The 27850-nt window shown below is 39.6% G+C and overlaps 1 protein-coding gene across 5 annotated transcripts in view; it reads right to left on the bottom strand.

The window, feature by feature from the left end:
- Wasf3 (WASP family member 3) overlaps window positions 1-27850 on the bottom strand; it is a 172002-nt gene that overhangs the window by 58753 nt on the left and 85399 nt on the right. Inside the window, exon 3 of one of the 5 annotated variants that reach the window (XM_046448164.2) lies at window positions 10558-10642. The exons of the other annotated variants lie outside the window; for them this stretch is intronic. The gene's annotated coding sequence lies outside the window, so the exon portion shown is untranslated. The remainder of the gene's footprint in view (window positions 1-10557; window positions 10643-27850) is intronic. 5 annotated transcript variants of the gene reach the window in all.

Here is a 27850-nt window from a genome sequence, read left to right as displayed (position 1 = left end):
GCTGGGAAAACTGGAAATCCATATGCAACAAAATGAAACTGAATCCCTTTCTCTCGCCATGCACAAAAGTGAATTCAAAATGGATCAAGGAGCTTGATATCAAATCAGAGACGTGCCTTCTCATAGAAGAAAAAGTTGGCTACGATCTACATACTGTGGGGTCGGGCTCCAAATTCCTCAATAGGACACCCATAGCACAAAAGGTAATAACTAGAATCAACAAATGGGACTTACTCAAACTAAAAAGTTTTTTCTCATCAAAAGAAACAATAAGAGAGGTAAATAGGGAGCCTACACCCTGGGAACAAATCTTTACTCCTCACACTTCAGATAGAGCCCTAATATCCAGAGTATACAAAGAACTCAAAAAATTAGACAATAAGAGAACAAACAACCCAATCAACAAATGGGCCAAGGACCTGAACAGACACTTCTCAGAGGAGGACATACAGTCAATCAACAAGTACATGAAAAAATGCTCAACATCTCTAGCTGTCAGAGAAATGCAAATCAAAACCACCCTAAGATACCATCTCACTCCAGTAAGATTGGCAGCCATTAGGAAGTCAAACAACAACAAGTGCTGGCGAGGATGTGGGGAAAAGGGTACACTTGTACATTGCTGGTGGGACTGCAGATTGGTGCAGCCAATTTGGAAAGCAGTATGGAGATTTCTTGGAAAGCTGGGAATGGAGCCACCATTTGACCCAGCTATTCCCCTTCTTGGTCTATTCCCTAAAGACCTAAAAAGAGCATGCTACAGGGACACTGCTACATCGATGTTCATAGCAGCACAGTTCACAATAGCAAGACTGTGGAACCAACCTAGATGCCCTTCAATAGACGAATAGATAAAAAAATGTGGCATTTATACACAATGGAGTATTACTCTGCATTAAAAAATGACAAAATCATAGAATTTACAGGGAAATGGATGGCATTAGAGCAGATTATGCTAAGTGAAGCTAGCCAATCCCTAAAAAACAAATGCCAAATGTCTTCTTTGATATAAGGAGAGTAACTAAGATCAGAGTAGGGACGAAGAGCAGGAGAAGAAGATTAACATTTAACAGGGATGAGAGGTGGGAGGGAAAGGGAGAGAGAAGGGAAATTGCATGGTAATGGAAGGAGACCCTCAGGGTTATACAGTGGAGGGGGTAGAGAGAGAGGAGGGGAGGGGAGGGGAGAGGTGGGGAGGGGGGAGGGGGGAGGATGGGAAAGGCAACGGAGCACAACAGACACTAGTATGGCAATATGTAAATCAATGGATGTGTAACTGATGTGATTCTGCAATCTGTGTATGGGGTGTAGGTGGGAGTTCATAACCCACTTGAATCAAAGTGTGGAATATGATATGTCAAGAAATTTGTAATGTTTTGAACAACCCACAATAAAAAATTAAAAATAAAAAAAAATAAAAATAAAAATAAATGGGCAGGAAGTCTTCCAAAGGGTGGTGGACCCTTGCAGTCGGCAAATATGGCGTGTCCCTCTACCTTTTCTCTTTTTGGTAGAACCAAGACCAACTGCCGTGGACCAGGGCTTCCTCACCTTCCGGGACCCTTAAGGCCTTTACTCGTGGTTGTGGGCCCAGCAAGGTCGCGCAGGGCCCAGATGTGCGGGCTCCACGGGCTCCCGGGCAGCCCCTGCCACTTACCTCACCATGCGAAGTCCTTCCTGAGGGGACAGGATAGGGTCTGGAGACCAAGCCGCACTCAGAGTCTGGGTCCCCACAGGCTGCTGCCATGGGGTCCTCAAGCCCGAGGGCCTCGGCTGGCCGGCCAGTGGGCAAAAGCTGCCAAACAATGGGTGTCCGCAAGACCTATCTCCACCCCCAACTCTCCCTCCCAGGGGAGGAGGAGCACCCCAGATGGCCCACGGAGCAGGCAGCACTGCAGTCTTTGCCACTTGGCTGCTGGAACTAGCAGACACTTCTTTTATTGCTGTTAGTCATACCTTCCTCATTCTTCAATAGACTTCAGATATCCCTTTTTTCTGCATAATATCCTGAGGATTTTATGTAGAAATCTACAAATTCTAAAGTCTGTGTGCAAATGCAAGGAATTTAGGGGAAAAGTGTGAAAAATTATGAAGAAAGAAAAAGGACTTATGCTTCCCAATATGCTGTTAGTTTATACTGATCAAAACAACCCTATTGCCATAAAGACACATAAATCAATGTAGTGGAAAACATTGAGAGTCCAGAGTAGACCCACATTTATATGGCCAATTGATTATCAAAAAAAAAATGTTAAAGTACTTTTGTGGAGAAAAGAATACGGGAATATACATGGGGCAGGGGGACTTGGTCCACATTGTACACAATGTAAAAATGTTAGACAACTTCAATGGGAGACTTCATGTAATGTCATAAATTATATAACTTTTAGAACATGACACAAAGGAAAACCACATAAACTTTTAGAACAAGACAGAAAGTGTGTGGGTTGGCAATGATTTCTGAAACACAACATAAAGAGCATTAATCAGAGAAGAAATAATAAATTGTAATTTATCAAAACGAAAAAGAAAAGTAAACTGCTGTTCAAATTAGAAAAGCAAGTAATAAATGAATTTTTAAAACATATAGCTCTGGGCTGGGTTTGTGGCTCAGAGGTAGAGCACTCACCTAGCACGTGTGAATTGCTAGGTTTGATCTTCAGCACCACATACAAATAAACAAATAAAATAAAGGTATTATGCCCAACTATAACTAAAAATAATTTTAAAAACCCATAGCTCATAAAGAATTTTAATCTATAGCACATAAAGAATGCGTTCAATGAAATAACAAGGCAAGCAAACTTAAAGAGGATGAAGTGTTTGAATAGACTTCACTAAATAACATATACAAATGCAAAAAATACATAAAATGTTCAAATCATTGGTCATTTGAGGAATAAAGAATAAAATCAGAATGTCTTACAACTATCATCTTAATAGTGGTTGTCATATTTTACGTCAATATTTTATGATACTTTGACATTGGAATATTGTGTTCTTAGGAAGCAAAATTGCCCTTCACATGGTTTATGAATTCCTAGAAAAAGAAATAATTTACCTGTGATCATGCCTTTGATATGAAAACCAATCAGTCCTAAATAAATATTGCTGTCTGCCCCTTTTTATCAGATTTCTGCAGTCTAGAATATTGCCTTCCTTTTATAAACTACTCAGAACCAGGAATTACACAATCAGAGAACAATCTATTATGGTTTGGATATGAGGATTCCTCCCCGCCACACACACACACACACACACACACAAAAAAAAAAAAAAAAAAAACTCCTGTTGATGTAGGAATATTTGGAGCTAAAATGATTTGATTGTGAGAGCCCTAACTTAATCAGTCCATTCTGGTCTGCATGGACCGACTAGATGTTAAATGTAGTCAGGTGGAGCATAACTAGAGGGAAAAAAAAGAGGGGACTATAGTATAGAAAGAAGGGATGGGAACAAAGCAAAACAGAAACCCAGCAGGCCAAACATTACATATGGTAGCTCAGGTCAAGCATCTGTGGCATGTGGTAATAATATATGCACCTCAAAATGCTTCAGCAGCTCTGTTCCTACAGCCTTGCCAGTTGCAGCCCTCATGGACTAAGACTGCTAGGACATGGTCTGCTGCATTTCTGAAAACATCAGATAAGGAAAGAGCAATTTGAAACTATCTGGGGCTCCAACCAGCAGCCCTACCAAGCAAGTGCCTCCTCCCACTCCCACCAAAGCACCTGGTCTGTTGGAGATCAGTCCAGGACAAAAAGGATGCTCATGACTGTCACCATGAACTCTCAGCAACTGTTTTGAATATTTGGTTTTTGCAGAACTGAAAGAGTTCATTGCCCCAGCATGACCTGCCCTTTGGAAAACACTACCAAGTCTTTAAGTCAAGTACTCTGCAAGCTGGCATTGCATAGGAGGCTACCTTCTGGAAAAATCTGAAGCCACCACCATGAGGGGGACTGTGCTCCTAAATAGTTTGAAGTAAAGCTAAAGCCCTTGTCTCTAGGAATACGTGCATCATGAAAACGTATCCCAGGTTGAATTTGCCTCATTCTAGGCAATTTCCCTCCTTCTATAAACTGAGTTTAGATAGGTTCCACCTTCCCAGCCCCCCATGTCAGGGAAAGGCAGATGTTGCCAATAAGGCCTTAAATGGCAGAAAAGACTCCTCTTCTTGCCTCTAAACTTCCTGAGAATTTTGTCAGTCAGTGATTATGTCCATCTTATCGTTTGAATTTTGCACCAAGATCGTTCTCTCTGTAAAACCCATCACTTTGGCATTGCCAAGATCCAGTTCCAGAGTATACCATGAAATGAACAATATGGTACATAACAAGTTATGATCTCAGTCTACACAAAATGCAGAACCCACACTGTGAATCTCACTTTATTCATTGCACCTAAATTTTCAAGTGCATTGGCATGGTTTGAATATTATTTTTTTAATGATGGTAAGATGTTTAGCAAAAATTCTCCCCCATAATTCCTGACATTTGTGTTCCTTCCTTCCTTTTTTTCTCTTTTTTCTTTAGCAGTCTTTCCAGGTAATTGTGTGTTTTATTAGTCTTCTCAGATAGTTGGTCTTTGGACTCTTGATCCTCTTTGGTATGTTTACTTTTCTAAGTCATTAGTTTTAGCTTTTATTCTGGGTTTCATCTTAACTTCTGTTTTCTTTGGCTTTCTTTTCCTGTTCATTTTTAAACCTCTTTAGAGAGACTCAGCTCATTGATTTATAGTCTTTATTCTTTTCTGATTTAAGCTTTCAAGGTTATCAAATTTTTTCCAAGCATGACTAGCTGAGATCTAAAGGTTTGGTACAAAATATTTCATCATAGTTAATTTTTAAGTATTTACTAATTTCCATTATGATTTCTCTGTTGCCCTGAAAAATACTACTTAATTTTCAAACAAATGAAAGTTTCTGCTTATCTGTTTATTGGTGATTTTAGCACAATTATATTGAGGTGAAAAATTTCCCCTGTTTGATTTTAATACTTTGAAATTTTGGATACTTCAGCATATCATCAATGTGTCACTGAGTCCTCAATAAGATGGTATGTTCCACAGTTGTTGAGTGTGCAGTGCTCCACATGATTTTTAGAACAATTTGGCTAATTGTTGTTCACACTTTCTATATTCTTACTAATTTTAAAATCTCTTTGTTTTACCAATATCTGAGAAAAGAATGTTACAATCTCCCAAAACAGCTGTGATCTTGTTCTTTTCTCCATTTCAGTCCATAAAATTTTGCTTTATCTATTTTTAAGCTATGTTGTTTTCTGTGCCTAATTTAAGCATTATTATATCTTCCTGGAAAGTTAAACCTTTTATGTTATGAAGTGTTGCTCTTGATGATAGTATTGATTATGCACTTCATCTTAAAGAATAATATTTCTAATATTAATAGAGCAACATTAGTTTACTTTTGGTGTTTTTATGCTACATCTTTTGAATTTCTTTATATAAAATTTTCTGTCCCTTCCCTATTTTAGATGTGTCTCTTCTGAAAACCATATAGCCATGCTGTGTTTTTGTCTGGCCTAAAAAAAAAAAAAAAAACTTTGTGTTAGTTAGAACAACTGCCCATATAACTAATGAAATTCTTCATTTTAGATTTTTCGTATTATCTAATTTCAATACAATTGTCTAGTGATTACAACATTCTAGATACTAAGTCTGATACTAATGGGGTTGCCTCCTTGTTCCTGCTGTGATTTGTTTCCTGCATCATTTTCCTCTAAAGCCCTGGATTGTGGAATGTGTTTCACTGGATGTAGTAGGTGGAGCATAGTCTCAGTCTTCATCTACAGCTGGTACCTTGACACTCACAGACCCATCTGATACTCATGATAGGAGTAGCCAATGACAGATTTCAGAGGATACATCAAAGCTCTTTGTATAAAATGTTCCTCAGGAGTGGAGAGACTGGGAAAGACACATAGATACTCTCCTGGTCAAGGATCAACAAGATGTTAGTGTTAGACCCACCCTAGGCAAGACCCTCTGGCCACACGTGGACTTTAGGTGGTTATGCAGCCTGAGGAGGTGTTGGGCTCCCTGCCAGAGTGGGCCCTTATCTTAGGTCTGAAGGGTACCACTGACTGGTAGGAAGTGAGAGTGGATTCTGTTGTTTGCAACTAAATACTGACCAGTATATCAGTATGGGGGATATAACATTCAGATATGGAGTTAAAGTGAAGGATGGAGCGAGATGTCCTGGTCACTTCACCACCTCCACTCCCACTTCACCCCACAGCCATGAAAAACCAAAGTCGTAGGTACCATCAGATCCATTGTTATTCCCTTTGGGGGTGAGAGGTTAAGTAACAGTTTGCTCTTGGAGATACAAAATCTGACCTCTAGGCAAGTGCAGGCTTTAGTTTTCCAGTTTCTGTAAAAGTGTCCAGGGATCAGACATGGAGGCAGCTGAGTGTATCTGCTATATTTTCCACAGATGTGTTTTGGCTGCAGATAAATAAAATCCCCCAGATGAGAGAGGCTTAAATTGTAAGAACATTTGTCATTATGCATAGTAAGGAATGCAGAGAGAGGATTTGTGAATTCGGTGTTTCCATAAACACCAACTTCCTGTTGAGTACTGCAGAGGGTCTGATACTTTATCCTACTTGCAATTTCTTTTTTTTTTTTTACTTCAGCAAAAAATTAGCTTGTACTTTATTTATTTATTTATTTTTTAATTTTTTTTATTGGTTGTTCAAAACATTATAAAGCTCTTGACATATCATATTTCATACATTAGATTCAAGTTGGTTATGAACTCCCAATTTTACCCCAAATACAGATTGCAGAATCACATCGGTTACACATCCACATTTTTACATAATGCCCTATTAGCAACTGTTGTATTCTGCTACCTTTCCTATCCTCTACCATCCCCCCTCCCTCCCCTCCCATCTTCTCTCTCTACCCCATCCACTGTAATTCATATCTATCCTTGTTTATTTTCCCATTCCCCTCACAACCTCTTATATGTAATTTTGTATAACAATGAGGGTCTCCCTCCATTACCATGCAATTTCCCTTTTCTCTCCCTTTCCATCCCACCTCATGTATCTGTTTAATGTTAATCTTTTCTTCCTGCTCTTTCTCCCTGCTCTGTTCTTAGTTGCTCTCATTATTGGTTAGTCTGACACATTTTCATGGATGCTGGTTGCCTGAGCTCCTGCCTTCAAATGATATCTAAAGTTGAAGGAAGACAGACTACTAGTGATACAGAGCTGAAGAACTTATATATAGTTTTGGGTAATGACAAAGTACATGAATTATTAATACCTCTCTTCAAGCAACTCAATGCTTTTTATCAGGTGACCAAGCATCAGACCTCTACTGTCAAATCAGCGTAGACTTGAAATGTCTGCCACTACTCACTCATTTTATAGCCTTATCCCTGAAAGCTCCAAGACCACTTCTTCCAGATTCCATTTGCTAAACCATCACTCTAACTCTAAACCTTTGTTTCAAAGTTAATTCATACCTCTGATGCTAAACCTTTGCTCCAATGCCATACTACCACTGGTATAAGTAATGGGCTTCATTCCTTGAAGCTCCAAGAAGGAGCACCATTCTCTGAGCATATAACTTCCATACCTGGAAGAAATCAGAATTTTATGTTCAGGAAAGAAGGCAACCAGCAAGGTTTCCCGTGGGTTGTTTTTCAAAGAAGCTGGAGTTGAAGCCCTTTGTGATCTTACCCTCTCATGCTGGGTCTGCTTATTCACTTACCTATTGTCAGAGAGCCATGCCTGGGATCCCACTCAATCCCTACATCTCCAAGATTTTGTAGTTTGTGCTTTTGTTTAGTCCGAAAGCCTTAGAGACTGAGTGCCACATAATACCCCGGTGGGGTTTGGGGGACCACCTCCTGCTTCTGAAGTGTCATCTACAGTCTAGTTACACTTGCCTTAATTCTAATTATTGTAGATGTGGCACTTGTGATTCTCATAGCAGCACTATTAAGCGCATGCTACATATGCTCATTTTGCAGAATGAAGACATAAGGGTTGAGTAACTTCCCAACTTTACCCAAATAGTCCGTGGCAGAGCTGGGTCCAAACCCAGGCGATCCTGGCTCCAGAGAGCATCACCCTTACCTACCCTGACATGGGCAAGAGATGATCCTGCAAACAAGGATGGAAGACAAAGATGGAAAGAAAAGAGGGGTGGGATGAGGAGAAACTCTACCCAGGACTAGAGCAGAGGTGGAAGTGGTAGTGGTAAGTTTAGAAACAACAGTCAGCATTTACTCTGCAATTAATAACTTCCCAGTATTGTGCCAGGCACTTTATATGAATAAACACTTTCCTCTTCACACTCACCTTGAGGACAAGGTATGACTTATTTCCATTTTCATCATGAGGAAATCAAGGCAGCATCAGGTCCACTGAATGCCTGTCTATTGCATTCCACATTTGGAAATGGCAGGAAATCTGTCACCATGGAGTCTTAACATTATACAAATTGATGAGCATTACAATTCAAGGATTTTGTAATTCTTTGTTTCTACTTAAGACGTGGCACTAAATATCTTTGGTCACACCTCTGAGGCCAATTTGCCAGGGCCACCCAGTGAAAAAACTGCATTTGACTCTAGATGGGCACTTTGTGGAGGAGGTCAAGGCATTGGATCCCAGCCTGTTAGGCTGCGTCTAAACCTAAAAGTAAGCACCTTTCAGAGGGAAGGGGACAATGAGTTAAACACCTGTTCCTTTGGAGTGAAGAGCCAGGTAGAATAGTGTTAAGGTAAGGTTGCAATAAATCAGAGTTGATCTTAAAGCAGGAGATAGAAACTTTATTCACCAGCTGGTGGACCAGATCCACCAGCTGACAGGCCAAGGGGCAGGCTGCAAGTCTACACCCTTCGACCCTCTCCCAGGGTTTGAGTACACCTTTTATAGTCCAAAACCATCTTCACTCCCTCTAATCATGTTAAAGCATAAGTTGCTATTGCTATGATTCAAACCATAAACAAACGTCATGATATCTAAAATCATAAGAAGAAAAGGAAGTGGGCCAAAATGTCCCTAGTTGAGTACAAATTAGAGAAGGGTCACTAACATCTAGCCAGTCGTTCTCTGACAGGGTACATTGTCCAAGAAAAACGGGAACCAAAGACAGAACATGTTCACATTTATAAGAATTGCCATTTTGTGTTGCCAAACGTGCTATGCTAAGCAACTGTTGATGGGTACAGAAGTGGGGCTTTCCATGGAAGACGTATTTCTTATGTGACGTGGAGTCTCAGAGCAAAATGGAGACTGTTTGATCATTGCCCATACAGCCTGGCCCACAACAACAGAAGTACCTGGAACCAGAGTTTATTCCCTACCCCACCCACCCCAACTCCACCCAACTTCCCTTTCCCAGGTTCCACCAAATTTATTCCATTTGGGGGGTGCTGGGGTTGTGGCTCAGTGGTAGAGGGCTTGTCTTGCATGTGTGAGGCCCTAGGTTGTACCCCCAGCGCCACATAAAAAAATAAACATTCCATTGGAAGGAAGCACCTGCTTTTTAAAGAGATGGGCTTGGCGGAGCAACAGTTTGAGGCAGAATCGCTCTAATTATGTGCCCTTCAATGAGGTGATAGGTGAATAGAGGCCCTGGGGTTTTCAGTGTTGGTGTCCACCTGAGGATTTAGGCCACCAGGTAACTTGAAGGCAGGAGCTGGAGAGGCAGGTGAAGTGGCACAGAGTGTTGAAGAGGCCTGGTCCCGGAAGACCTGTGTCCTGGTCCCTAATACCTGTAGTCCCTCATGTTAGTCCTTGCAGTCATATTTAGACACAGGGATGCCTCCAAGCCTCCCTGAAGTACCACTGACACCTTGTGGAAAGTCTTTGAACTTCTCTGTAAACTTCCCAGAAGGGCTGGCACTGTGATCTAACCTCACAGTAACTAGCATCATGGTAACAAAACCATGCCTGTATTTGCTCTGTAGCCCCCCATTTAGCCCAGGAGGAGGCCTCATTTGTCATTAAATTTAGGTTCATTAATGTTCACGACCACATAAGGGGATAGATAATTTTTTCACCACTGAACAGATAAGACACCCAAAAAGAAATAGTGGGGACACAGGGCCACGCAGAGGAGCACACACATGACCAGTCAGGGTCCCTTTTTTCTCTCATACTACCTCCACAGCCTCTGTCTCAGAATGCAGGCTGAGCCTCTGTGCTAAGTGACAAATGGCTGGAACACACACATGTATGTGTATGCACCAATACACACACACAGTCACATATATGCACACACATGCAGGAACCACATACCTGCCCATAGGCTCACACATACGCATACATACACACATTCACAAACACGCATGCATTCAAGGCTTACACATTTATTTATTGAACTTGAGTCTTTGAACTCTTCTCTCTGGGTGGCCTTGTGCCAGGCCCCAGAAGCCTATTTTCTCCCCTAGGAAATATGACTTTTTCTCTCTAGCAAATTTGTGACCCAGAGCATGAAAGCCAATGCAAACTTTTGCCAGTAGCTGTCAAAATGGAAATGACTGATAACACTGTCATACAGCTTCCTTACCTTCAGGAGAAGCTGTGCAGCAGTGGTAAAAGACTGCCCTTCCCTCTGTGCTGGATCATCAAGGCTCCCCAGACCTTCATCAGCCCTGGGAGAGAGTGCAGAGTCCTAATCATCTTCCCCACAATGCAAGATCATTCATAGCCCTCTGTAAGCCCTGCTCATGGGAGTATCCATCCTGTTTAACATAGTGTCGGGAACATAGCAAACACTGAAAAGACGTTTGTGGAAGGCAGGCAGGCAGAACACCTGGGAGAAAAGCCCCAAAATCCAAGTGAAAGAAGAACAACAATGAAACTTTGGTGCCATACATCACAGAAGCTGAAGTCTAACCAGCAATGTCCCTGAACCAATGGCCACCATGGAAAACAGAGTTTTAAATACTGCACTAATACACATTGCAAGTATAACTGCCCAATATCTCACAATTCCTTCATCAGATGCATGTTTGGGAGGTTTTTATTCTCCTATCTGTGACTTGTGCTCCACACCATGATGTTTAATCTTACTTGAGGCCCAGAATCAACAAAGCCCAGTAATCATGGACTAAAACTGTGAGCTGGAATATATCTTTCCTCTGTTAAGTTGATTTTCTAAGGTATTTTGACACAGCAACAGAAAGCTAACACAGTTCCCAACACCAAGATATGATAAATGTTTGAGGTGACTGATATGCCAGTTAACCTGATTGGATGATCATAACATTTGAAAATATGACTGGATCATTGTATAAATGTTTTGAAATATCACACTGTTTCTCACTAATATGTACAACTACTATGATTCAATAAAAACCTAAAATTAGGGCTTGGGTTGTGGCTCAGTGGTAAAGCACTCACCTCGCACGTGCGAGACCCTGGGTTCGATCCTCAGCACCACGTAAAAATAAATAAAATAAAATAAAGGTATTGTGTCCAACTACAACTAAAAATAAATAAATAAATAGCCCTAAAATTATATATATATATATATATATATATATATATACATATATATATATATATATATATGTGTGTGTGTGTGTGTGTGTGTGCATACAGATATATATATACCTGCACAGATATTAATATATTCATATGTATCCTACATACATACATATTCCTATTCAAATAATTTGTGTAGTTTCTGTCTCTTCATTAGACCCTGACTGTTCAAGCTTCTTATTAGTTTAGCAGAACAAGGAGATGCTGAGTACACCAGGAATGCAGCTGCTGGAGTCCCAGGTCTGCTATATAAAGCAGAATGTGGAAAGGTGCATTTGGAGCTGAGAGATAATCACTATCTTGAGGACTGATAATAGAGGATTGATGAGGATAATTCAGATGAACATGAGTTCGCTATCAGCAGAACTCTACTATAGAAAATTTCAGAATAAAATACTTCATGAGAAAAGAAAATGATCCTAAATGGGAGGTATGAGAACCACAGAAACATTTAGCAAAAATAATGATAAATATTGGGCTAAATATAAAAGAATATTGACTGCATGAAACAGTTCTATCTTATGAAGTCAACAACAACAACAAAAAATAAACATGAAGTCAGAAGGAGAGGTGAGGAATTTTATTAGTGAGCTATTTGTCACCGTGACCAAAATACCTATTAAGAACAACTTAAAGGAGGGAAATATTATTTGGGCTCATTGTTTTGGAGGTTCTGTCATGATTGACTTACTGTAAAACAGAAATATCATGGCAAATGGATGCTGTGGAGAAAAGCTGCTCAGCTCATGGTAGCCAGGAAACAGAGAGAGAGGGAGAGAAGAACGGGGCAGAGGCAAGATACAGTCCCCAAGGGCAGGTCCCCAGTGATCTACTACCTCCAACTAGGCCCCACCTACCTAGAGTTTTCCACCACTTCCCTATGGTGCATTCAGCTATCAATGGATTAATCCACTGTGGGGTCAGAGTCCTCATGATTCATCCCTTCCCAAAAGTCCAACTCTAAACCTTTCTGCACTGGGGACATGAGCCTTTGGGGGACATTTCAGATCCAAACATAACAGGAGAGGTTGATCAATGGGTCCTGAGTTACAATTAAGAGCAAGAAGCTCCAGTGTGCTATTGCCCAGTGAATGATATGAATAACAACAATGTACTGCATGTTTCAAAAAGCCACAAAAACGATATTGAAGTTTTCACCATGGGGCCTTTGGAAGGGGTTAGGTAGGACCTCTATGATGAAATTAGAGTCCTTATAAGAGGAGACATCAGAGAGTGCTCACACTCTCTGGCAGGTGAGGACATAGAGGGAAAGTGGCTGTCTACAAGCCAGTAAGAGAGTCCTCACCAGACATGGAATTATCTGCACTTTGTTTGCAGGATTCTAACTTTTATAACTGTGAAAAAAATATGCTTGGGTTGCTTAAGTCCCAGGCTGTGGTATGTTGTCTTGGCAGCCTGAGCAGACTAAGACAGAGGCAAAGGAAGTGAAGGCCCTCATATTATCCAGGCAGGATGTCTCATATATCACAGAAGTGGCAGTATGTGTTCCAGTTGGTTCATGTGTGAGCTACACTGGCTATCAACAAACATTTTTAATTGCCCCAGAGTAAATAATTGATTAACTTTAGACTTTGATAAATTAAGTTTCCATACTGTAATTTTTAAAGATTTTTTAAAAAGAAGCATTATACTGTCAATACAGATGTTTTATGGGAATTTATATAGATGTCAGTACTCAAAAGCTGCATGCCAGTGGTCTGCAAAATAAAATGTGTTGAAAACCTCTGAGTAAAAAAAAAAAGAAGAAGCATTGTATAAGGTCCTGATTTTCTGAAAGAAGAATTTGCATGGATTTTTAAAATCGATACAAAAAAAAGGCAAGAAAGGAAGAAAATGATGAAGCAAAGAGAAAGCACAGCCTAATTGTTATCTGAGAAAAACATATATAATATTTCATATTAAACTTGAATATTTCCCACGAAAACATAAAAGCTGTCAAAATGAAGAACAAATCTGAATAGTTGTTAACAAGAGACATATCTAAAACATATGGACACAGAGTGTTAAAAGTACCAGAAAAGAAAAACACACCAAGATAATGTTAATTAAGAGAAAGAGGGTGCATTAATAACATTAGACAAAATAGATTTAAGAAAGGGAAAGTACTAGAAAGAAACTAATGTCATCATGATAAAAGGTTATCCGCCAGAAATATGTACTAATTGGGTTAAAAGAACAGACTTCAGACGGCCTAGCTGTTCAAATCCCAGCTTCCCTTTATGTTCAAAACTCTAGAAACACTAGGGATAACAGGAACATACCTCAATATTGTAAAAGCAATCTATGCTAAGCCTCAGGGTAGCATCATTCTGAATGGAGAAAAACTGAAGGCATTCCCTCTAAAATCTGGAACAAGACAGGGATGCCCTCTCTCTCCACTTCTCTTCAACATAGTTCTCGAAACACTGGCCAGAGCAATTAGACAGACGAAAGAAATTAAAGGCATAAAAATAGGAAAAGAAGAAATTAAATTATCACTATTTGCAGATGATATGATTCTATATCTAGCAGACCCAAAAGGCTCTACAAAGAAACTATTAGAGCTAATAAATGAATTCAGCAAAGTGGCAGGATTTAAAATCAACACGCATAAATCAAAGGCATTCCTGTATAGCAGCGACAAATCCTCTGAAATGGAAATGAGGACAACCACTCCATTCAAAATATCTTCAAAAAAAATAAAATACTTGGGAATCAACCTAACAAAAGAGGTGAAAGACTTATACGATGAAAACTACAGAACCCTAAAGAGAGAAATAGAAGAAGATCTTAGAAGATGGAAAAATATACCCTGTTCATGGATAGGCAGAACTAACATCATCAAAATGGCGATATTACCAAAAGTTCTCTATAGGTTTAATGCAATGCCAATCAAAATCCCAACGGCATTTCTTGTAGAAATAGAGAAAGCAATCATGAAATTCATATGGAAAAATAAAAGACCCAGAATAGCAAAAACAATGCTAAGCAAGAAGTGTGAATCAGGCAGTATAGCGATACCAGACTTCAAACGATACTACAGAGCAATAGTAACAAAAACACCATGGTACTGGTACCAAAACAGGCGGGTGGACCAATGGTACAGAATAGAGGACACAGAAACCAATCCACAAAACTACAACTATCTTATATTTGATAAAGGGGCTAAAAGCATGCAATGGAGGAAGGATAGCATCTTCAACAAATGGTGCTGGGAAAACTGGAAATCCATATGCAACAAAATGAAACTGAATCCCTTTCTCTCGCCATGCACAAAAGTGAATTCAAAATGGATCAAGGAGCTTGATATCAAATCAGAGACACGCCATCTGATAGAAGAAAAAGTTGGCTACGATCTACATTCGGTGGGGTCGGGCTCCAAATTCCTCAATAGGACACCCATAGCACAAAAGTTAATAACCAGAATCAACAAATGGGACTTACTCAAACTAAAAAGTTTTTTCTCAGCAAAAGAAACAATAAGAGAGGTAAATAGGGAGCCTACATCCTGGGAACAAATCTTTACTCCTCACACTTCAGATAGAGCCCTAATATCCAGAGTATACAAAGAACTCAAAAAATTAGACAATAAGAGAACAAACAACCCAATCAACAAATGGGCCAAGGACCTGAACAGACACTTCTTAGAGGAGGACATACAGTCAATCAACAAGTACATGAAAAAATGCTCAACATCTCTAGCTGTCAGAGAAATGCAAATCAAAACCACCCTAAGATACCATCTCACTCCAGTAAGATTGGCAGCCATTAGGAAGTCAAACAACAACAAGTGCTGGCGAGGATGTGGGGAAAAGGGTACACTTGTACATTGCTGGTGGGACTGCAGATTGGTGCAGCCAATTTGGAAAGCAGTATGGAGATTTCTTGGAAAGCTGGGAATGGGGCCACCATTTGACCCAGCTATTCCCCTTCTTGGTCTATTCCCTAAAGACCTAAAAAGAGCATGCTACAGGGACACTGCTACATCGATGTTCATAGCAGCACAGTTCACAATAGCAAGACTGTGGAACCAACCTAGATGCCCTTCAATAGATGAATGGATAAAAAAAATGTGGCATTTATACACAATGGAGTATTACTCTGCATTAAAAAATGACAAAATCATAGAATTTACAGGGAAATGGATGGCATTAGAGCAGATTATGCTAAGTGAAGCTAGCCAATCCCTAAAAAACAAATGCCAAATGTCTTCTTTGATATAAGGAAAGTAACTAAGAACAGAGTAGGGACGAACAACAGGAGAAGAAGATTAACATTTAACAGGGATGAGAGGTGGGAGGGAAAGGGAGAGAGAAGGGAAATTGCACGGTAATGGAAGGAGACCCTCAGGGTTATACAGTGGAGGGGGTAGAGAGAGAAGAGGGGAGGGGAGGGGAGAGGTGGGGAGGGGGGAGGGTGGACGATGGGAAAGGCAGCGGAGCACAACAGACACTAGTATGGCAATTTGTAAATCAATGGATGTGTAACTGATGTGAATCTGCAATCTGTGTATGGGGTGAAGGTGGGAGTTCATAACCCACTTGAATCAAAGTGTGGAATATGATATGTCAAGAAATTTGTAATATTTTGAACAAGCCACAATAAAAAATTAAAAAAAAAAAAGGTATTGTGTCCAACTACAACTAAAAAATAAATATTAAAATAAAATAAAAAAAAAAAAAAGATACTCTGATGCACCTCGTCCAGGCCACAGATACTTCACATGAAGCACGACTAAAAGGCAAGTGACCCAGTGCAGTTACCTGATGAACAGTCATGGTAGGATTCATGAATAACCAGAGTAGCAGCAATCAAACCCAGCCAAGCCACACAGTGGCAATAAACAGCCATCCATCAGCAGCGTCAGCTCTGTTCCTGACAAGAAAACACCACCTCAGCACCCCACAGGACTAAACGCAGGCCAGGAGGAATGTGAAATCACCATCTGTGATCTTGTTTTCTAATCAGCAGTGTTCCCAAGTGAGACGTCCTGAGACAAGACTTCCTCTTTATTCCTCTGGCTCACCAAGACTGTATGAATGTCCCACTGAAGGGCTGTGCAAGAAGAAATAAAATCAGCAACAAGTGGTGAACCTGCGCAGGCTACAGGTAACCTGGCTCCAGCACAACCCTGGTGAATGGAAGGGAGCAGGACAGAAATGTGGATTCCAGGAATTGTCCCCCCAACACACAGACACACACACACACACAACAAACAAAAAAACTCTAGGAAACAAAAGCTCCCCTGGATTAGGGCCTGGCAGGACAAGATGGCTGCATCCTGGAGAGAGAATAGGACAACAAGACAGCTGGGAACAGCTAAGGTGGACTTGTCCCCATAGGCTGGCCACTGCTGACCTTCTACAAAATTTGCAGTGTAGTAGTAGCCTAGGATGCAGTGCTGGGTAGAATAGTGTCCAGACAGCACAAGAAGAAATAGGAGCCAGGGGACCACCTGCCCTCAGACATTCCCTGGTCCACACCTGCTTATCAAACCCTGAGAAGCTGGTTGATACAAAATCACCAGTCTGCCTCAATCAGATCAGGCTCCTCTCTGAGCTACCAGTTTCTGCCATACTGGAAGATCTGGAGGGTTCTGCACTATGGTGTCCATGGTTCTCAGACCTGGCCTCATGCCCTTCCTCAGTAGGAACTATCAGCAGCTAACACTTCAGGACAATGCAAGCTCCCTGGCCACACAAGGTAAACCTGTCAGCACAATTACCATCAAAGAATCACAGAAAGTATCACTGAGGCAGAATTAAAAACAAGCCAAAAATGTGAAAGGATGTGGTAAGAGTACACAGAAAATTAAATACCTTCTCTAAACCTGAAATACTATTTATTAACAAAACATGTTACGGAAGTGAAAGGTCTTGTAGATCATTAACTAACCCAAGGAGCCACCATCCAGAAACTAGGCCATCCAGGACTGTCTCTGTCTCTAAAATTTGAAAGGACATGAGCAACTTCTAGTGTCTATTATTTGACATGAGAAATATGCTTGAGAAGGTACCAAGGGAAAATGACTACAAAATTACCCAATGATATATCATAAAGGACTAAAGTCTTTTTCCAATGTGGAAATAGTTCAAAACTTTTTGGAATGAACATTTCTAGAACTGTAATTTGTTATCTCATCATACCCAGGCTTTGAGAAAAGCATTCTGAAAAGAGAAAAGATTTCAAATAACAAAGGAACTGAATGTTTTTCCATTTTTCTATTAAAAACATCTGTGTCACTTGGAGTTTACTTTTGGGGACCATCCCCCATTTCACATTGCTGGAAAAATACAGCAAGATACAGGAAGCCCTCCAATTTGAGACTCTATTTTCTGACTTCTTTTCTTTCCAGCTACAACTTACTGCTTGCGGGAGGAAGGAAACAGGAGCATGGCTGCGTGCACATTTTTCCAGCCTCATTTAAAGATGCTTAATTTTTGACAATTGACTAACCACTAAATGAGTAAATTTTAATTATTTATTTTATTTCACATGTTTAGAATGGATATATCTTAAAACGAAAGCAAAATTTCCCTGCCTTGACAAGTGATCTGTCAACATAAAACATCACTTGCATATCTGGATGTGAATGACTTAGGATCATTACATAAAACAACAATGACCATGATGTGATACAGGTGAGCTGTGGGTGCTGTGGATGATGATGGTGGGGAGTCCTACAGCTAAATAGGTACTGACCTTAACAGCCATCATAAAAAATTTTCTTTAGAAAGCCTCCAAAATCATGATGATTCTGATTTAGTTTTTCTCCTTGGTTCAAGGGCATGGGTCTCTCAGGTTCAGCGCAGCTGACTTTCCAGGAAATCCAAAGCTCATACTGTCTTTTCGAGGCCATCTCCTGGCTTACTGTCTCTTTCTCTGTTATCAGGGTGCTGCCTCAATTGCTGATGTCACTCAAGTCAGCTTGCTGTGCTTTCCTTACCAGAATCACTGGAACTCAAACCATAACCCATGAACTTACCTCTTTCCAACTCAGTAGCTTACACCAAACTGGAGGTCAAGGAAAAGGCACTCCTAGGACACAAGGTTCTGGGACAGATTATTATACACTTTTTGTCTTTGGAAAATGAGGAGCTTAAATTCTGTAAGAAAAGGTTGTGACAACTTCAGTTTGTGATAACCTAACCTATTTACAGGTACTTCAATCATACTGTGTAAGAGCAGAAAGCTTTCATGTCTGGCTGCCCCAAAGACTCTGCTTACACCAAGAGAGCATCTTTAAGTGTAAGTGTGGCTAGAAAAGTGTGCACACAGGCCTGCTCCTGCTTCCTTCCTGGGCCAAACAGTAAGTTATAGCTGGAAAGAAAAAGAAGTCAGAAAATAGAGTCTCAATTAGGAGGGCTTCCTGTATTTTGCTATATTCCACCTGTAAAATGTGTGTGTGTGGGAAATCCCCCAAAGTAAACCCCAAATGACACAGAACATTTTTAATAGAAAAATGGAAAAACATTCAGTTCCTTTGTTTAGTTAGGCTTACACTTTATTAAATGTTGGGAGGAATTCACAGGCTTCCCCCTGGAAAATCCACTAGCAGCACTGCAAAGCTGTATGGGAAACAGACTGCACAAGAAATAAGATCTAATGCAGAGAGAGAGAGAGAGAGAGAGAGAGAGAGAAAGAGAATGAAAGCTCATGTATAATGGCATAATTTGTCGTGAACATACTTTATATACAGAGTTATGAATATTGTGCTATGAATGGATAATTATGAATGTAATGCATTCCACTATTATCATGTATGTAATAAATAAATTAAAAAAAAAAAAAAACAAGAGGTGCCAAGAGTCTGCCTCTCCTGACTAGCTGACATCCTCATCAGCTCTTGCTTGATCTCAATTAGCATTTGAAAGGCTGGGAACCCTCCAGAAAAGCCTGGCCTTCAGAAATGCATCAACTCTGTCAATCATACTTCCTCAGACCAATCTTGTGTCTTTTCAACTAACTTTAGTCACTGTCACACATGAAGACTGGGACAATAAATAACTTATCTTTCATTCCCCCAAGGGGTTGTTCTTTATAAACTGATCAGATACTCTACCACAGCTTTATGTGCTAGAGACCCTGATCAACTGTTGATGATGCAGAATCTGACTCAAAAAGTAAAGTGCTGTTCAGCTGTCTTTTCTGAGCCAAGCCATCACATGAGAGAAAGAGGAGCTGGCTGGGAGTCACCATGGCAGGATTCAGTGTCAATCGTCATCTGCCCACCTAGGGCATGCCACCTCCCTTCCAACTACCAAATCGTGGACTTCTTTGCTTCAAGATTTGTTCTAATCACAGTAAAGCTGGGGGGCCCCGGAACAGTCACCCTCTGGGAGTAGCACAACTTAATACCCCAGCCCATTGAGTGGGAAGACTAAGGCACATGATTTCTTCTTTCCCTGGTGAAAAGAAGCTCCCATCACACACTACGGTGACTCACTCCTTAACACAGTCTCTTAGGCCCTTTGCCTATCTCATGTTCTCATGTCCCAAAAACCTTGCCCTTGAACCTTATTTCAAGGTCAACTTCCAATGGGACTCAAGCCATGGAAAACTGGAACTTTTTCCAGTTAGACAAGAGGAATTAGGTATGTGAGATCTATTGTACAGTATGATGAATAGAATATGGTAATAATAGGATATATTTCAAAATCTCAGAGTAAGTTTCAAAGGTTATCACCACAAGAAAAAGTATTTGAGATTATGGATATATTTATTAGCTTGAATGAATACTTTTTCTTGTGCATATGTATTATCATTTTTTATCCCATAAATATATGGAATTATAATTTCTCCATTTGCAATAAAAATTTTTAAAACATCCCTTGGTGACTCCATTGTGTCTCCCTATAGTTTTCACTGCCACTTCTGCTATAAATGATTTCATTACACCCCCCTTTTTTTCCTTAGGTCTTCACTTTGGGGCTTCTGATCATTTCTCACAAATGGTATTTATATAAGCAAATATAATTTAGGCATTTAAGAGTGCACCAAGAGGATCAAGGAAAACAAGATCAAGAGAAGCCCATGAGAGTTACTTAGAAACTTGAGTTTGTGTGATAACATAGAAAAAGAAAGCTGAACCAGAACACAAGAGAATACAGTATCAGTATAATTGTACATACTTTTATCTCCATTCATAAGTCTCATACTCAATAAGACAATGTCACAGGACAGTTGAGATCAAGGAAAGTGGCACCAGATTGTCAGGACCCAAGAGCTGGCTATCTTTGTCCAGTTATTAAATTTCCCTGAGCCTTATCTGTAGTTTCCTCATCAAAGATCTGGGGGAAATAATGGCACCTACCCATAAGGTCATCATGAGAATTAAATAATTAGTATTTATAAGGCACATAAAACACTACCTGGCACATAGTGCTGATTAATGAAGAAATCTGGACCTCAATAACTTCAATTAGATTCTCACAAAGTTGCTTGTAGTAGACACAATATATCCTAAGAAGAATTCTGCAAACATGGTGTTTAGCATAGTGTTTTTAGAAGGAGAAGGAACATCTAGATCTAACAAACACCAGAAGGGGCGGTAAAGTCCACAGCACACTGGTGCCATCATGACCCCATTCCTTCCATTCTGTGACTCTCCCATCTACTGTGTGCAGCTTTTATGCATCTTTTTTGAAGGCAGAGCCAAGGAAGAAGCTGCTTGTCCTCAAGGAATGCTTTCTTTGTAAAGCAAAGACCAGAAAAGGACAGCCAGGCATCCCAACTCCTATGTGACATTCAGATTTTGAGAATTGTGTTTTTCAGCTTCTAAAACTAAAAATACTCAGAAGGAGCTGAATGAGACAATGGACACCTCCCTCACAGCTGAATGACCTCTGGTTTCATGGCTAGGTTTGCAGTTTAACTTTCTAAGACTGACTGCCCGTGGTCCCAGATATCGACAGAAAACCAAATTGGAAGAGACTTAGGAAAAACATTTCCATAGTCAGGACAAACTAAGCTGTGTGTGCCAAGCCACTGGCCCCCACAGGGGAGGTTCTGAAGCACCCGCCACTCCCACAACCTTTTCCATCTCCCAGGCTGGAGGCAGAAGCTCCTGCTTAGCTTTCTTCCCTTTGCATCTGCTTATTTCTATGAGCAACAGGAATGACAGGAACCAAGATCCATGAGACAGTGGGAAAATGACTGGAAGTACTTTCAAAGACTCGAGAAATTGCTCAGGGTAATGTGAATGCTGAGAAGGTATTACTGCTTTGTAGAAATAGAGGTGAGGGGTCTGCCTACTGCCGTTTAAAGCTGGAGGTAATTATTCATTAGCAATGTCACCTGTCTTCAATTGTAGGTACGGAATGTACAGAATGTAACAGTGGAGTGAAAGGGAGATGAATTAAAGGAAAAGGAAGATAAAAAAAAGATGGGTGGTAGTGATCATCAGACCTTCTAGGTGACCTCATTCCCTGGATCTCATAATTTTCTTTCCATGTGTCTCCATATCTCAGGTTTTGACATCCAACCCCCGAGACTAGAGAACCTAGTGAGTGCTCTGCCCCTTCCTACTTCCAGTTCCCCTCCTGGCCAGCCTGGCAACATGGGAAAGTCCCCAATACACCAGAATAAAACTAGCAAATTAAAGATGCATGGATCAGGTTGAAGGTAATTACTTTCCCATTACACAGAGTGTTCATTAATATTTACTAAATTCCTCTTAATTGAAATGTTGTGCTATGTAATTTGGGAAACTATCCAAATAATTCTCCCCACAAAACTATCAAAATAATTTTTTGATCAAAAGGGGAAAAAAGAATCCCCACTCCATCTTTCTGCTTATCAAGTCCTTTACAGTCACGGGTAAGAACGAGAACTCCAGCTCTGCAGTGGCTTTCTGGACTCATAACACGACTTCTTTTAAAAGTGGAAATGGACAGGAAGGATGCTGTTCAATTGGTATTCAGAAATGACTAAAAATAATACTAATGATCCAACCAACAAATTAGAATCTTTACCAATTAAAAGAAGAAAACATAGAACATCAGTTTGTCTTCAAAGGGCATAGAGCAAGAGAAAACAGGAAAAATACCTCTCATTAAGAAGAGAATGGGAAAACATACTAGTGGAAGCTTCTAGTCTTTCCAATCTGTTGATCAGCCAGTCAAAGGAACCAGAAAATTGAGCTGTTTTTACAATTTCCTGTAATTAGAGCCGCTGCAAAAGAAGATGATTTCACACTGATACAAGTTTCCAGTTCAAACAGCAAGGTAAGCTAATCAGAATCTTCAAACTGACTATCTTCACGTTTCATTTGCAAATGCACACACACGGAGAAAACTCACATGAAAAATGACTTGATATTTATTGATGGGACTGAAAAATAAACTTCTGCTCATTAAAGGGAATAAATTCCAGAGAGCAGCATCCCACATAGGGAAGTAATAATGAGGGGATTGAAAACCAGCAGCCTAGGAGCTTCCTCATTTGGGTTCTGATATCCACTGCTTTTATTAGCAATGAGGTAAATTATTTCATTCCTCTAGAGTAATAGGAACACTTTAGGTCTCCTGAACATGCAGCATAAAACACCAAGAGATGTAACAGCAAGTATACAGAAGAAAGTAACTGAATGTCACATGCAACACTAGGTGGGAGGGCAATGGTTAGGAAGTATGGAAACCATGTTATTTTTTTCCCACATCTCTCCTTCTCACTTTGGAGAGTCACAAGGCATTCTAAAGACTCAGATAACTTGAAATTATCTATTCTAATTTTGCTTGATCTAGCATTTTCTACAATCCTTCACCAAAAAACCCTTCTTGTATGAAATTCCTACATGACTTTTGTCTCTTTCAACGTAGGATTTATACTTAACTTAAAATTTTAAAGTAAAAATTAAACTGAATCAATTATCCCAAAGTAAGCCAAGTAATTTTTTTAATAAATTCTGCCCTTATACCCTTACGATGGGTCAGAAACAGCACAAGTGCTTACTGAGGGTTGGTGAGATTTTTAACAATGTAATGTTTAAAAGGAGGAAGACTTGCCCATAAGGAAAATTACTATTAACCATCTGGCAGCTCTGGGGAGCTAAGAGCTGGAATCTGAGGCTACTGCCTACCTGTCACCTTCAAATCAAGAGCAGGAGGCACCATGCTTAGACTGTGTGGCCAGACTTAAATATGTCCCTTGAAATTCCTCTTTCCAAAGACAAAAAGACAAATAAAAGTTGTCTCGTCTAGAGAAAGAAGCAAGATTATAGAATAAGACAGAAAGCCTTCTCTTCCTACAGCTTCCTCAGAAGAACTTCAGTTTCCCCAACTCATATATAGTATCAATGGGTGTAAATTTAAAAGTAGCTCCCATCTTATTTCATTATCTACCTTTATATAATGAAAATATATTAATTTGGGGAGGGGGGGTAATGGAGATTAAATCCAGGGGCATTTTTAACACAGGGCTACATCTCCAGCCCTTTATATCTTTTTTATTTTTGAGACAGGGTCTTGGTAAGTTGCTGAGGCTGACCTCAGCTTGCAATCCTTCTAGCCTCCTAAGTCATTGAGATTATAGGAATGCACCACTGTGCCCAGTGAGATGTTTTAATTTTAAAATCAAATAATACAATAAAACTATTCTTTTTTCAAAACATAGAGAAAACACATTCAAAGTGGCATGGCTATCACCATCAAATGTCTCAGAGTGCTCCTCTCACCTCCAAAGTACGATGGCAACTTTAAAACGTGCATCAAAAGGGTAGACAAAGGCCCTTTTCTAAATGAAGAACAAGCTTATGATACCTTAAACTGATCTTTTATTTCTGGCTAGGTGGCCTTGAAGACTAAGACTTCTCTTCTTCTTTCATCACTTTTTTCCTTATTTATTTCAGAAATACTGATGGGAATGCATCAGGCCCTATGTCTGGCACAACAAATACAAACCTGATCAAACCACAACTCTAACACAGTGGCTTGTAGGTCATTATCTACAACATTTTGAATCCCTTTACATCTGATACTATACTGTTGCATGTTATGCAAAACATAGAAGATATGTGATTTCTCAAGATGACTGCTTTCAGTCTTCTATGGAATAAGAATATAGAGTTGTTAAAGAACTATGTTAAATACAATAACATAATAAATCTCTTATGAAATGCTAGTTTGCTGAAATAATTTTATTCATGTTGAATAACTAACTAATACCTAAACATTTATTATATCAGAATGTGAAATGCAGGCAATATTGGTAATTAGTCAAAAATTATTATTGTAAAAAAGTACTTTTTATTATGGATGGTCCACATTGTAAAATGGTGCAAAAGTAATACATGTTCAGTAGAAAACTCACTTCACATTTTCCATTTTGATCACTTCCTGGGCTAAGGATCGAGAATTCTACGCTCTCTAGGGATAGGGATAGGGATACTGGGTAGTGACAGAGAGTGGCAGATCCCAGTTAGACATATGGTCATCCGAATTTACAATCCTCTACAATGTACTCTGTTGCTAGCATGGAGAGGATCCGCATATTCAATAAATTAAATGAGGCATCCATGGGCCTTTCTCCTGTTCCTTACCTTGGACTCAGAGCAAGGTATCTGCCATCTGTGAACTGAGATCTCTGAAACTGTGAGTCCCAATTAAGTTTTCCCTCCTCTAAGTTGATCTTGTCAAGAATTTTGGTCACAGCAATGTAAAAGCTGCCTAAAACACTGCAGAAATTGGTCTCTTCTGTCATTAAAAAAGCAGCCACCAATCCTGTTTGTTTCATACTTTGAATTGTGTAAAATGAGTATTCACAGAGAGTCCATCAAAGTCATTTTCAGACATCTTTAGAAAATCATGCCTGCTTGCCAGCATCTCACAGATTAATTTTGTGAACATCAGAAAAAATGTATGATAGAGAACCACAGCCACACTATTCAAACTGAGAGTATCTGTGTCTATGGCATCTGAGGTCTCCTACACAGCAGCTCATAAATCTAATTTTTTCATTGTCCACCTGAAACACATATTATATATCCAGGTCAAATTCCAAATTGTTATAGACCATTGTTCTCACCTTCCCCTTCTCTTTGCAGACTAAACACAAACTCTGAAGACAAGAGAAAAGCAAAAGAAGGTGGTAGCTTATTTCACACACAAACCATGAATCTAGCATCTACCTATTTGGAGGAATGAGGCTGGGGGTGCTTGAATTTACAGTTGATATTTGAACCATATGTTTTGGTAGCTGAATAAAGGGCAGTGAAATGCAAATAGCTTATAGAATTCCAATCATGGTGCAGACCTGAGACTCTCCCAGCCAGACTGAGTTATAAATGTGCATCAATGCATATGGCCCTTGAGCATGCAACCAGCCAGGTTAAAGGGGAAAGGATGACACAGCCCTTTTGAAATAATATCTCAGAACCATGTATTCCAGATGATTTTCTCAGGAGCAGGGGACCGGTTTTAAATATTGGATTTTGGTGTTAATTTTTCCACAATCCTTCTTTCTGCCACAATCATATTCCTCCCTTTTTGAAAGAGAATATTTATTCTGTGCCACTGTATATTGGACTTAGAAAAACTTGTTTTTTATTTTACCAGTGCTCATGGTCAAGATCTTGCCTTGAGTCTCAGAGGCGACTTTGGACTTGAACAGGACTATTTGGGTAGTGCTGTGTCTGCTAAGAGTATGGAACTCTTGTAAAGGGACTAATGGCTTTTTATACTATTATAAAATATAAATATATTTATACTTTTATACTATTATTATATTTATAGCTATTAGGGACTAGGGACAGAATATTATGGTTTGGATATGAGGTGTTCCTTAGAAGTTCAAGCTAATGCAATAATATTCAGAGGAAAATAAGTAGATTATGAGATCTATAACCTAATCAGTCCAACTGAGTGGTCACTGTAGGCAAGTGGGACAGGGCTAGAGGTGGTGGGTTACTAAAGGTGTATCCTAAAATTGTTATTCTTCCTGCAGTTCCTTCCTTTCTGTTCAGCTTCTTAACCCATCATCATTAGAGCACATCTCCTACCCTGGGCCCTGTCCCCATGATGTGCTGCCTCAACGTGAACCCAGAACAGAGAAGTTGGCATTCCATATACTGAGACCTCTGAAAATTGGATCCCTAAATAAACTTTACTGCCACTAAGTTGTTCTTATCATGTATTTTGGTCACAGTGATGCAAAAACTGACTGAAAAAAAGGCCTAGATCCTTTGTTTTTCTATATCCCTTTACTGTTTCCACACATATAGCACCAGGTTCCTCTGTTGCCATGGTAGCCAACAGTCTAAGAACACAGACTTCTAACAGTTGGATATTTAAGCCACTGGGAAGAAGGATCTGAAGGACTTTGACTTATGCCACTGGATTTGGCAGCATCACTTTGTGGGCGCAGCAATCAGAGCTCAGCGTGACTCATCTTCAATGTGAGTGTGTGTGTGTGTGTGTGTGTGTATGTGTATGTAAGATAGAAAGAGAGAGGATAGAGAAAAAAAGAGATATTCTGCTCGTAATTTGCCACACTTACATGCTGTGGCATAAATGAAAATGCTGGAATAAAGATGCCACCATATGATGGGAGAATGGACACTTAAACAGCTCTACTTTCTAGAGAAAGAAATTTAGTAGTAACAACATAAGACATTAACATATTTGTGAGCTTTGGACCACTGATCCAAAAAATAGGAATGTAAAGAGAGAGAGAGAGTCAAGACATTGATTGATAAAGAGGTATTGACTAATATTAATAATAAGAAAATTATTAAAGGTCTTATTAACCTAAGGATCAGTGAATACAAAACTAAATGCTCATTAATAAGTGACCACTGATATAGCATTAATAAGAATAGGATTAAGAATGACACAATGGGAACTGGGGCTGTGGCTCAATGGTATCTCACTTTCCTTGCATGTGTGAGGCACTAGGTTCAATTTTCAGCACCACATATAAATAAATAAAATAAATAAAGGTTTATCAACAACTAAAAAAATATTAAGAAAAAATGCACAATGGTCATATGTGTGTTTCCTGCTGGCTGTACTGTCATATATAATAATCTCTCTACTGATGTGACTCCACATGTATATGAATGTGTGTATATATGTACAATGTATGTTAATACAATTATGTGTGTATGAAGAAAAAAAGAAAGATTATGAGGAAATCCACCAGATTCTTTTATGAACATCACATATTTCCTCTGGATCATGGCATGAGAGTGGCATTTATTTTCAACTTTATATTTCCTGAATTTTTCAAATTGTATTCAGCTTGAAATATAATATCAAATATCTTGAACTATCTTTCAAATATCTTGAAAAAGTGTAAGTGGAAACAGGTAGAGGTGC

Source organism: Marmota monax, unplaced genomic scaffold, assembly GCF_021218885.2.
Source record: "Marmota monax isolate L192 unplaced genomic scaffold, Marmota_monax_Labrador192_F-V1.1 WCK01_AAM20220418_F8-fsc00043, whole genome shotgun sequence".
Classification (NCBI taxonomy): Eukaryota; Metazoa; Chordata; class Mammalia; order Rodentia; family Sciuridae; genus Marmota; species Marmota monax.
The sequence above is the reverse complement of the archived record's forward strand: the minus strand, read 5'-3'. Positions and strand labels throughout refer to the sequence as shown.